The sequence below is a fragment of the Urocampus carinirostris genome, chromosome 19, assembly GCF_059441175.1.
Source record: "Urocampus carinirostris isolate Australia breed hairy pipefish chromosome 19, RoL_Ucar_1.0, whole genome shotgun sequence".
NCBI lineage: Eukaryota > Metazoa > Chordata > Actinopteri > Syngnathiformes > Syngnathidae > Urocampus > Urocampus carinirostris.
Window position 1 is genome coordinate 8385982 of NC_142367.1, and position 9861 is coordinate 8395842.

The 9861-nt window shown below is 40.9% G+C and overlaps 1 long non-coding RNA gene across 1 annotated transcript; it reads left to right on the forward strand.

Moving 5' to 3' along the window:
• Positions 1-4907: 4907 nt before the first annotated feature.
• LOC148347076 (uncharacterized) lies at positions 4908-9289 on the forward strand. Its single transcript, XR_015848128.1, has 3 exons — positions 4908-5150; positions 5223-5678; positions 9238-9289. It is a non-coding gene; the product is annotated as an uncharacterized LOC148347076 (long non-coding RNA).
• Positions 9290-9861: the final 572 nt, after the last annotated feature.

A 9861-nucleotide genomic window follows, 5' to 3' on the forward strand; every position in this document is an offset into this window, starting at 1 on the left:
AAGACCAAGGCAAAAAAGGAACACGGACTATAATGGCAGCAGGTGAACTTACCCAATGAAGCTTTTGATGATCAAAGCACACAACTCAGACAAAACAGTCGCAAGGCCCCCAGCGACACGGTGAGCAAAGTTCCAATATCTCCAAGCACTAATGAGTTGTATGCAATCGCTATTCACAACAATCACCGCCTGTTTTTCAACTGGACCAACCATCAATTGTTAAGAACTTTGTTTTAAAGGATATGAGTCAAATTAATCAGTTATGAGATTACATTTCTTGAGTCCCCTGGTGCTCAGAATGTATCGCAACATCTCTGCACGATTTTGGGGAGGAACATTGCACGTTCTGTGCCTAATTGAAAAAAAATGGTCCTTTGGAATCCCTTTAACAACATCTACTGATTTTTATAGAATATATCGCTTTTAAAAAAAAGAGGCCATGACTCAAGACTAATGTTTTAGTTTACGACGCTTAATTTTGTAGCAAGACTTGGTCTTTGTGCGTTGAAAGATTTTATACATTTGACTATAAAGGATTTTATACGGTTAAATACAAGTTACATTTATTGAGTGCAATGAAGATTTTCACCGAGTAGGCTTAAGTTCAATGACAGGTCACGCTGATCCGAATGCAGAATATTTTGTCTAGTTCTGTTGATAACAGGACTCTGACGAAGGACGGCAGGGATTGTTTTGATAAACGCTCTGCTGTTTTGAGTTTTTCCAGACATCGAGGCGAGGGGGTGGAGCCCACGTGGGGGCTTCCCTGGCACGCCCATGGGAGGAGCCGGCACAGCAGCTTGCGGAAAAACGTGGGCCGAGAAGAGAAGCTAAAGAACGAGAGAGAGGAGGCTTGACAGAGACTCGAGCGACACTAATTCGGCTAATTCGGCCATATTCGATGGAGTTCATTGAGTTAATTTGTTAAAGAAATTAAATATGCCCCCTGTGGAAATGCCGGTCTCTTGTCCATCTTTTCCATCAAGAAACGATCGCGCATTGTTAGGTGAATGTAGGTTCGGTTTGGTTAATGGAGTCAGATAACTAATTCGAAAAATTTGGTAAACGATACAATTTAATAATTAGATTTCAGTTTCGGTAACAGTTAGCCACTTCAGGTTTTAAACAAACTCATGTTGTTCGTTTTTTTGGCCAATATTTTGAAGACGAAATGTGTTTCGCATGTAAAAATAGGGTGCGCTTTTTAACGTTTGGCATGAGAGCTAAGATCAAGCCGAAAAAAATACAGCCCAGGCCAGACCGGCGGGTATTACAGCCCGAGCTAGACTAAATAACTTGATTTGAAGGACTGAGCCAGAAGCAAACACGAATTCCCATATTTTATATGTGAGGACTCGGGAAGAGGAGGTGTGATTTTGGCTGATTTCACCTGCTTACTGCGCACCCACTTCCCTGAGTACAACAGAGCGACAAGTGTGCCAACAAACGGACGCACGGATTCCACCGCGCGGATCCTCCACAAATAGAAGGAAAAAAAAGAACAATGACGGGTGGATATTTTTAAACAAAAAAAAGCTAGAGAGAAGGCCAGACCTCCTCAAACCCAAACATAATGGTTTATATTTTAAACCCGACCTGAATTTCCATTCGGGCTTCCGTCGGGCTTAAGATCTTACCCTAGGTTGGCATGTATGCATATAGAATAACCGTTTTAGAAACATATTCCCAAAAAAAGTAATATTGTTTTAATGAGAACAATCCCGAAAATATTGAACTTTTCTGTATTTCGGTTTTACTTGGAACACTCAGTTTAGAAGTAAATTTTACTGATTGTATTAGTTTTATTTACAGTTGGTGAAAAAAACATATACATGGGAAAAAAAATTACTATTATGCAAGTCAAGCAAACACTGGATGCTGTGATAAAACTTAAGCTGTATTTGTAAAACAAAATATTTAATAACTTTCAGGGAACAGAAAGTGATGCAGAAATACAGAGGGGAAAAAAAGGAAAATAAATTAATAAAATAAATGAATTAAAAAGAAAAACAATAACGATGACATGTTTATTTCGACACAAGGGGGTGATTTTTAAGCATATTTTATATTACATTGATCATCGGGAATGTTTATCATGTTGAAAGATTTAACCCAAAAACCAAATTCGTTGACACAATTTTGAAAAGTGGGTTTACATTTTTTGTATTGTTTTGTGGATTAATTTTGACATATATAAAACTAGTTTTTTTTCTGACCTTTTATCATTCTTGTTTGAAAGGACAATTCCAAATGTAATATGATTTCTGGATAAGGTGGTAAGAAAAGTAGAAGTTACAGGAGTGACCCAAAGTTGCCAAAGTTTTTGTGTAATTTGACATGAGAATAATCAATGGTGATTAGAATATAATGATTACAAAATGAGCAGATTCTATTTTTAATGTGAGTGATATAAGGCAAATAAGTATTTTAACACCTGAGAAAATGAATGTTAATATTTGGTACAGTATCCTTTGTTTGCTATTACAGAGGTCAAACGTTTCCTGTAGTCTTTCACCAGGTTTGCACACACTGCAGGAGGTCTCTTGGCCAACTCCTCCACACAGATCTTCTCTAGATCAGTCAGGTTTCTGGGCTTTTGCTGAGAAACACAGAGTTTGAGCTCCCTCCGAAGATTTTCGATTGGGTTCAAGTCTGAAGACTGGCTGGGCCATGCTAGAACCTTGATATGCTTCTTACTGAGCCACTCCTTGGTTTTCCTGACTGTGTGCTTCGGGTTGTGGTCGTGTTGGAAGACCTAGCCATGACCTATCTTCAACGCTCGGACTGAGGGAAGGAGGTAGTTCTCCAAAATCTCACAATACACGGACCCAGTCCTCCTTTCTTTTATGCAGTGCACTCGTTCTGTCCCATGTGCAGAGAAACACCCCCATTCTTCATAGTAGGGATGGTGTTCTTCGGATTGTACTCTTCATTCTTTTTCCTCCAAACACGCTTCGTGGAATTATGACCAAAAAGTTCTATTTTTGTCTCATCTGACCACAAATCTTGCTCCCATGACTCCTCAGTATCATCCAAATGGTCATATGCAAACTTAAGACTGTCCGTGACATGTGCTGGTTTAAGCAGGGGAAATTTTCGTGCCATACGTGATTTCAAACCATGACGTCTTAGTGTATTACCTACAGTAACCTTGGAAACGGTGCTCCTAGCTTTTTTCAGGACATTGACCAAATCCTGTCGTGTAGTTCAGGGCTGATTCCTCACCTTTCTGAGAATCAAAGACCCCATGAGGTGATATCTTGCATGAGGCTCCACTCTGATTGAGATTGACTGTCATGTTAAGCTTCTTCCATTTTCTAATGATTGCTCCAACCAACAGTGGACCTTTTTTCACCAGACTGCTTGGCAATTGCTCCGTAGCCCTTTCCAGCCCTGTGGAAGTGCACAATTTTGTGTCTGGTGTCTTTGGACAGCTCTTTGGTCTTCGCCATGTTCCAAGCTAAAGTCTTACTGATTGTAAGGGATAGACAGGTGTCTTTATGCAGCGAGCGACCTCAAACAGGTGCATCAGATTCAAAATAATACATGGTGTGCAGGCGAACTTCTAATGGGCGGACGAACAGGTCTTTCAGGGTCAGAATTCTAAATGATACAAAGTTGTTCAAAAACTTATTTGCAACTTATTTGCAGCTGTATCACACAAATAAATCGTTAAAAAAGCATGCATTGTGATTTCTGGATTTTTCTTTTTAGTTTATCTCTCTCACAGAGGACATGCACCTACGATGAAAGTTTCAGACCCCTCCATGATTTCAAAATGGTAGAAATAGCAGGGTGTTCAAATACTTATTTTCTTCACTGTACACGGTTCTTAATCTACTTATCACAGCGTCATAAAGTTTTATTATGAATTATATTATTTTTTGTTTCTCAGGAAATGTGATTTTGTTGTCTATTGTCTTATGAAAGAGGTGGGCAACTATTTGGAGTTTGAAATTTGGCCAAGGGGAGCCATCACATTTTCAATTTATGAAAAAATACACATTAAGACATCAGCGTGTTATATTTCTGTTTAATTGGATTAGTATCAACTTGGTTTTGAAACCCTCACAGTTGAAGCAAAATAATATATTAGGTACCTGTTTTAAGCACTAAATTTTATATTTTCAGTTGTAGTTTTTAAAGTATTTTGGTAGTGTTTCTGCGATCAGATTTTTGTAGTATATCTGGAGTATTTTTGTTGTATATCTGTTGTAAGATTTCTTTAGTAGTATTTTTGTATTATAGTATTACTGAAGTGTAGTAGTGTTTTTAATATTTCCATAGTAGTGTCAAGTAAAAGGTCATGTTCGACACCGAGTGGAAACACAAGTTGGCCTGGAGAGGGATAGACATCACCAGGCTGTACTTGCCCAAGATACACCACAGGAATTGGTGTCCTTACGACCCGTGTGGTTAAGGGCCCTAGACAGAACAGACAGTCAGACAAACAAAATTTGTGTAGTACTGTATTTCTGTAGTATTTTTGCAGTATTTCCATAGTAGTAGTTTCGTAATATTTCTGTAGTGCTTTTGTAAGATCCCTCCAGTTGTTTTTTTGTAGTATTTCTGTTGTAATATTTCTGCAATAGTATTTTGTATTAGAGTATTACTGTAGTAGTATTTGTGTTGTATTTCTAATATGTTTTATTTATTTTCAGAATGAAAGCAGGATAACATATTATTAGGTCCTTGTTATTAAGCACTGAATTAAATACTTAATTTTGCAGCACTCTTAAAGTATAATATATACATATATATATATATATATATATATATATATATATATATATATATATATATATATATTCATTATATTTTGACCATTTTCGTTTGGGAGGGCTTGATGAAAAAGCCTCCCAGGGTGCATGTGGCCCATGGGCTGTAGTTAGCCACTCCTGTCATATGAAGTTATTATTACTTGTGCTGTGATTTTCCCTGTAAAAAATGTGAAAGTATGTGCGGATAATTATATTGATATTCCAGAACTTAAGCTGTTATAGAGACAAATTGCTTTAAAATATCAGAACATTTAACACAAATATAACCACGTTGACGCATAGTTGATGACGTCAGTCAAATGGCCGCTTGGACTCGGTGACGTCAGTGTCCTTCCTGGATCAACTTTACTGTAGATAATTACTGCAAAGGTAAGAAAATATAGATGCATAGGCCAAATTTGTTATGCTCATATAAAATAAAAATGTATATTTTTTTGCAAGGTGAGTCGGTGTTTAAAACAAGAACGACATTGACGAATCTGCAAGGGAAATGGCGTCCTTCCGCCATTGCTTCCGCCATTGGTTCGCCTTCCACTAAGCACTAACAAGCACGCGAGCCACTCAATCGTGAAGTTGCTTGCAGACCTGCTTTGTTCCCCCTTAGAATAATTTGGCGTGGCCATTTCCTCCACTTTGTGACAAAGTTTCGAGAACAAAAAGGAACAGTCCACCTGCTTAGCACTACTTGAGTTTGTGATCAAGAAGTCATATCCATCCGCTCCTAGTTGAGCGTCGTCAAGCCAATCACCCGGATGTAGTGTCATGGCCGCCGTCGCTGTGGCTTTACAGAAACAGACAAGAGCTGAAAAGGACGCCGATTTTTAAAAAAAAGCCACAAAGCGACAAACCACTTTGCTTGGTGATGGGGGGTGAGCCTCTACTTGACTCAAGTCTACAGTAAGAACATTTTCATTTTCTTCCCAACTTTGTGTATCTTGGTGAGGGGTGGCCGCTTTATTTACATCTCAAGTAAGTCGTCAATAAACTCCAGGCGTCGTGAGAGCGTCTATTTATGACCCTCAAAATATCGTGCCATTAGTTTCTTGTGCATTTATCTCTCGTTGTAGTGATGAATTGCACTTCAAAGGCCACCCTTGAAACTTGGTCGACACTCACTACCTAAAGTCAAGCAAGCCATTGTCGTCAAAGTGTTTTCCCCCCTGCACTTAACTCATCAAATGCCAGACCTTTCTCTCAAATGGGAAGAGACTTTTCCAGCCAATTTTTGCCATTTTGACTCATTTTGGCCTACAGACAATTGAGTCCTGTAGCTATATAGGCATAGGACTTATCAAAAGATGGCTTCAACCCTCATCGTTCATTCAAGTTTCTAGCTTTTACCATTGTTTAGTAGACAACAGTTGAGCATTCAGATTCAGATTCAGATTCAGATCTACTTTATTGTCATTCTAGTACACGTGTATACAGAACGAAATGTCGATGGATCTGACTCCCACAGTTTCCCTCAGTGTCCTTCAGTGTACAGATATAAATAAAGCTGTATTGTGTTATTTACCATAGTGCCGATAGTGCAAGAAGAGACGCTAACCAGATGTGCAAGATGGGCAGTCAGGTTAACAAGTCAGGTACACAGTACCATTATATTGTAAACAATAACACTGTAAGTAATAACACTGTAAGTAACAATAGTGCAGAGATCAAATGTGCAAGGAGTGAAGCTATAAAAAAAACTGCCACTAGTGCAAAAGTCAAATTAGCAGCCGTTTAGATTTAAGTTAACTATATGTTAGATTGACCATTTAACAGTCTAATGGCCAGGGGGACTAGACTATTGCGGAGCCTGGTGGTCCTGCACCGCACACTGCAGTACCTCTTCCCAGAGGCTAGCAGAGTGAATAGTCCATGATGGGGGTGAGAGGGGTCCCCGGTAATGTTCTTAGCATGGGATAAGCAGCGCTTCTGGCCAATGTCCTGAATGGAGGGAAGTGTAGTCCCGATTATTTTCTCCGCTGTCCTCGTTACCCTCCTCACACTACCCCAGTCGGTAGCGCTGCAGCCTCCACACCACACAGAGATACAGCTGGTCAGGATACTCTCTATGGTGCCCCTGTAGAATGTGATGAGGGATGGTGGGGGCAGGTGGGCTCTCCTCATCCTCCGCAGGAAGTACAGGCGCTGCTGTGCCCTCTTAACCAGAGATGCAGTGTTCACGGACCAGGTGAGTTTGTTTGTGATGTGCACCCCTAGGAACTTGATACTGCTGACAACCTCCACAGCCTTGTTGTTGATGCAAAGTGGGGCATGGTTGGGCTGGTTTTTCCTAAAGTCGACAATGATCTCTTTAGTCTTGTCAACATTCAGGACCAGGCTGTTGTCCTTGCACCAGCCCACCATCTGCTCCACTTCCTCTCTGTAGGCCAGGTCGTTGTCATCCCTGATGAGGCCCACCACCGTTGTGTCGTCAGCATACTTCACGATGTGGTTTGTGGCGGACCTAGGGGCGCAGTCGTGTGTCATCAAGGTGAACAGCAAGGGGCTTAGGACGCAGCCTTGGGGGGAGCCCGTGCTGAGGTAGATGACATCTGAACTGTTCTGACCTATCCGCACAGATTGGGGTCTGTCACAGAGGAAGTCCAGCAGCCAGTTCCGCAGGGGGGTGTTGAAACCCAGAAGCCCCATTTTGTCTACCAGATGTTGTGGGATGATGGTGTTGAATGCTGAACTGAAGTCCAGGAACAGCATCCGCACATGGGTGTTCTTCTCCTCTAGGTGTGTCAGGCTCAGGTGAAGCGCAGAGGAGATGGCATCCCTGGTGGAGCGGTTTGTCCTGTAGGCAAACTGAAAGGGGTCGAATGAAGAGGGGAGACTGGAGGTGATGTGCTCTTTAACCAGTCTCTCGAAGCACTTCATTATGATAGGAGTCAGTGCAACGGGCCGGTAATCGTTGAGTGATAAGATCTGGGTTTTCTTTGGCACTGGGATGATGTTGGCAAATTTGAAGCATGATGGTACTTTGGCTTGGTCTAGCGAGGTGTTGAAAATGTCTGTTAGTACACAAGCCAGCTGATCGGCGCACTCCCTAAGTACCCGCCCCGGAATGTTGTCCGGGCCTGGAGCCTTCCTTGTGTTGACCCTTCTCAGGGTCTTCCTCACGTCAGATGAGTCCAGGTGGAGTGCTCTTTCGTCCTGATTTGGAGCCGCTTTCACTGCAGGGGTGCTGTTTTGTGCCTCGAACCTACCAAAGAAATTGTTGAGGTCATTCAGAAAGTCCATGCTAGTGTTCTGCACTGGGGTGGTGTTTGGCTTGCTAGGTTTCTTAAAAATAATAGTTTCCAGGAAAAATGAGAGAAACAGCCTTTAGTCAAAGGATGCATTTCAAGCAGAACTTTAACTTCAGTGCTTTTTATTTTTGTATTTGTGATACCTCCAATATCTAAACAATTATTTTCCCAAATGCAAAGGCCTTTTTTTTTTTTTTTGCAAAACAACATTTTATGCAAGAACACTGAACCTTTGCTAGAACATTTCAACGCCCGATGTTTCCTGTGACTCTCAATCACTGGATAGAGGAAGAAAAGCTACACGTATGTGTGGACAAGATCAGATCAACGCCCTTCCTGCCATCTAGTGGGGATTTCTGATACTGAAACCCTTCCCAGAGGATTGATACTTACTAGAGGCAAGATCGTGCCTAAAAAAAAAAAATCAAGCCCAACCCTACCAGGCCCGTGAGTGTTCGTTAAGGCCCAGCCCGAGCTTGACAAATTAACGTTATTTGAGTGACCAAACCCGAAGCATAGCCGAATTTTCATATTTTATTTGTGAGCAATCTGGAGGAGTGTGATTTTAGTTGACTAAAGCCATCCCCCCAGCCCCCTCCATGGCCGCTGCCAATTTTGCCAAGTATGCCACCCAACCCCAGCCGCCCCTTTCCCCCTGCCTCTGTGGCAATTGCACTTGGGCTGCGAGAGCCACAAATGAAAACAAAAAACTATGAGAAGCGTGTTATGAATTCACTGATTAATGGAAGATGAACAATGGTTTATTTTGGAACTTACAGAACAGCCAACATTTAATCTCATACAACTGGATTTCAAAAACACTTTGTTACTGCCAAAGACAATCAGCTCATTCCTTAAGCATTTAGGGGCGGTTACAATACTTACATTTAATCACACCACAGGAAGGATGCTTTTAAAGAATAAGTCATTGAGAGAGAAACCTGGCCAAAACCGAACTTAATGATCAACATTTTAGGCCCGACCCGAATTTCGGGTTGGTCGGCCTTAGGCTCCAGGCCCAAGATCATACCTCCAACACTTACTGATCAATGGCGCCAAAGCATTTAGAATCACTTTTAGAAATCCAAACAACAACAACTATTATGTTTTAGCACTCTGGGTCAATGCTTCTGAAAATTTTTTTAAACGTTATGGCACTCAATGAATTAGCAGTAATAAAGTATTTTGGCTAACTTTTGAATCTCCCTCATCAGATCTATCATTGAGGGTATTCGGCCTTTGTAACTCAGCATACTTGGTAAATAGTTGCAACCTTGATATTGATGTTATTTGCAGTGTTGGGCGCATTACTGAAAAAGAATAGTGACAGTTACTTTTTAAATGAAGTAACTAGTAATTTCATTATTTCTCCAGATTACTGACACCCAAAAGTAGCACGTGACTCTCAAAGTAACTATCTAGTTACAAATTGCGGTGTATATACTCGCAGAGAAATTGAGCCCCTGGAACCGCTTTAAAGTAACCATATAATAAAAGAAATATAGGAAAACTCAAATTTTTACCATAAATTCTGTGCTAACATTTGCCCCAAAGGTTTTGTTTGTTCCCGTATAAGCCACGCCTTTTACCCACGTGTTGCCTACCGTTCGCTACCGGTGATACACAACCAAATAAGCTGCCACCCCTGATTTCAGTATTTTATTTTATAGTTTTAAATTTGGCTTGGATGCAACTATAAACAGTAGGGAGAAATAAGTTGCCCTCTACTCTATGCTTGAGATGGCACCACCATAACTGTACTTAGTTTAATTCAGATTCAGATTCAGATCTACTTTATTGTCATTCTAGTACACGTGTATACAGAACGAAATGTCGAT